The sequence below is a fragment of the Arachis duranensis genome, unplaced genomic scaffold, assembly GCF_000817695.3.
Source record: "Arachis duranensis cultivar V14167 unplaced genomic scaffold, aradu.V14167.gnm2.J7QH unplaced_Scaffold_165934, whole genome shotgun sequence".
NCBI lineage: Eukaryota > Viridiplantae > Streptophyta > Magnoliopsida > Fabales > Fabaceae > Arachis > Arachis duranensis.
The window spans coordinates 2,183,432-2,186,706 of NW_026264258.1; the positions used below are offsets into that span (position 1 = coordinate 2,183,432).

The following is a 3,275-nucleotide window of genomic DNA, read 5'->3' on the forward strand; positions in this document are numbered from 1 at the left end:
AATGAGTTATGTCTTGATGCACTGAATTGAGTTGGAAACGGCAAGAAAGTTGGAGTAACATTTCCGATAGAGGGGTTAAATATGGACGAAAATGGAAAATGGGGTGTCTGTAAATTTTGATTTTGCGGTTGGAATATAGGAAACTGATTATTATAACGAGTTTGAAAATTGAAATTAGAAAAATTTTGTGGATTTGGATTTTGAAATGAATTTGGTAGTGTGAAGTTTTGATTTGAAACTTGAGAGTTTGAGGTTTGAGATTGTTGGGTATTTGAAATTTGAGGAAAGTTTTGTAAGTAATTGAAGAAAGAGTTGAGTTGGTTTGGATCCATTTTTTCGAACAAAAAATAATAGTAGCAGAACTTTGATTTTGTAAACTTGGAAGAACATAAAGAAGAGTAGTAGATAGTGTGAGAATAGAAGTGTATCTAAGTGGTATATATAGAGTAACAAAATATTAATTTATTAATAATAACGGTAACATAACAACGGCTAGTTTCTAACGGCTAATTTTACAACGGCTAGTTTTACAACGGCTAATTTAATATAATAATATAAATATAAATAATATTTAATATTAATTATGATATAAATAATTAATATAAATTACTAATTAAATAAAAATTAAAAGGTGGCAAGTTACCATTGGTTGTCCTTGAGTCCCTCTGAGCAGGGACTCTTCTACCTTGAACTCCATGAGGAAACTTGTTTCTCTCCTCTCCAACGGTAAGTTCCTCAAAGTGTCAGAAAAAAGTTGAATGGGGATCGAGGTGCTATAGACCATCTCCAGTAGGGAACTCATCCCAGTTTCTATTTATGGCCCACCTGTCATAAAAAGTAACTCCACATCAGCTTTTGCGTCATAAACAGTAAATAGGAACTCAAAGCATCTCTCTGTTCTCCATTAGGAGGAACTAACTTTAGTCCTTGTTGTGGTCCCACTTAATTAATTAATTAAAATACTTGTAATTAATGTAATTAATTTTTTTAATAATGTAATTTAAATATTTAAATTTAAAAATAATTCACTATTAAAAGATATTAATATTAAATAAATTCATATATAATAATAATACACAATAGATGAATTCGGGGTTACACTAATTTGTAAAATTACTTAATACAAAGAAAAACATAATTAAACTCTATAGTTGACGACAAGCATTGTGAAATTGCCATATGTGTTCAATCAAGTCCTCCTTCAATTGTCTATGGTGCTGCCTATTTCGAAGTTGGGCATTTCTTTGGAGAAATTGATGGTATGTTGCAAAATCTTCCTCTCCCAGCTGAGGTTGTGATAAGCCATTTTCAACATCATCATACTCTAAGCCTTGAGCAAAATTTCCTGCATAGCTGTCTCTTTCATCCTCAACAATCATATTATGCAATATAATACAAGCTCTCATTATGTTGGCAAGCTTTTTCTTTTCCCAAAAACGAGCTGGACCACGTATAATTGTAAAGTGTGCTTGCAGCACTCCGAATGCTCATTCCACATCTTTTCTTTGCCCTTCTTGGTATTGTGCAAATAACTTACGTTTCTCACCTTGTGGCTTTGAGATTGATTTGACAAATGTGGTCCATTCAGGATAAATACCATCTACTAAATAGTATCCCATTGTATAATTATTACCATTAATAGTATAATTAACCTCCAGAGCACGGTCATTTAGAATATCATCAAACACTGGAGAACGATCTAACACGTTGATATCATTATTTGAACCAGAAACTCCAAAGAATGCATGCCATATCCAAAGGTCTGAAGATGCTACAACCTCAAGTACTATGGTTGCAACCCCACGATAACCACTCATGTACATAGCTTTCTACGCCTTTGGACAATTTTTCCATTGCCAATGCATGCAGTCAATGCTACCCAACATGCCAGGGAAGCCACAACCCTCCGCCATTTGTAGCAGGCGTTGTACGTCATTTGGATTGGGTTTTCGCAAGTATTCATCCTGGAACACGGAAATGACACCTTCAACAAATTTTTCCAAGCATTCGATTGTAGTGCTCTCGCCTATGCGCACATAATCATCAACAGCATCAGCTGCTATGCCATATGCTAACATCCGTATCGCAGCGGTACATTTCTGAAGTGGCGACAAGCCTCTTCTTCCAGTTGCATCAACCCTCTGTTGGAAATACGGATAGAAGTTTGAGAGAGCGTCTACTATCCGAAGGAACACATCTCTTCTCATTCGAAATCTTCGTCGGAAAATGTCAGCATTATACACCGGTTCATCTGCAAAGTAATCTTGGAAAAGGCGATCATGTCCTGCTTCTCGATCTATGTTGATCCATCTACGAGGAATTGGGATAGGGCTTCTATCGATATCTTCTTCTTCTGAATCTTCGAGTAAATACTCATCGATCCAATTATCTATCAGTGTGTTATCTTGCCGTCTTCTTTTGCCATACAAAGCCTCATTAAACATATCATCAAAATTTTTAGCCATATGGAGAAATGTAATTTTTAGTTCTCTGTCGAGGTGAGAAACAAGAGTTGAAGTGGAGTTGTGGAGTCATTGATAGTTGATATTTATAAGTGTGTCTGCAATAAGTACCTTAACGGCTAGTTTTGTAACGGCTAGTTTTGCAACGGCTAGTTTTGCAACTGCTAGTTTTTCTTAACGGCTACTTGATGAGCGGATATTTTATACGCTTTTTGGGGGTAATTTCATGTAGATTTTAGTATGTTTTAATTAATTTTAGTAGAATATTATTAGTTTTTAGGCAAAAATCATATTTCTGGACTTTACTATGAGTTTGTGTATTTTTCTGTGATTTCAGGTATTTTCTGGCTGAAATTGAGGGAGCTGAGCAAAAATCTGAGTTAGGCTGAAAAAGGACTGCGGATGTTGTTGGATCCTGACCTCCCTACACTCGGAATGTGAAAAAGGACTGCTGATGCTGTTGGATTCTGACCTCTCTGCACTCGAAATGGATTTTTTGGAGCTGCAGGAGTCCAATTTGCGCGCTCTCAACGGCGTTGGAAAGTAGACATCCAGGGCTTTCCAGCAATATATAATAATCCATACTTTGTGTGAAGATAGACGACGTAACTTGGCGTTGAACGCCAAGTACATGCTGCTGTCTGTAGTTAAACGCCAGAAAAACGTCATGATCCGGAGTTGAACGCCCAAAACATGTTATAACTTGTAGTTCAACTCCAAGAAAGGCCTCAACTCGTGGATAACTTTAGTCTCAGCCCCAGCACACACCAAGTGGGCCCCAGAAGTGGATTTCTGCACCAATTATCTTAGTTT

General features: G+C 36.5%; 1 pseudogene; it reads right to left on the reverse strand.

Annotated features, from left to right (window-relative positions):
• Window positions 1–1,145: 1,145 nt before the first annotated feature.
• On the reverse strand, window positions 1,146–2,465 carry LOC107478253 (uncharacterized; annotated as a pseudogene).
• Between the last annotated feature and the right edge of the window lie 810 nt (window positions 2,466–3,275).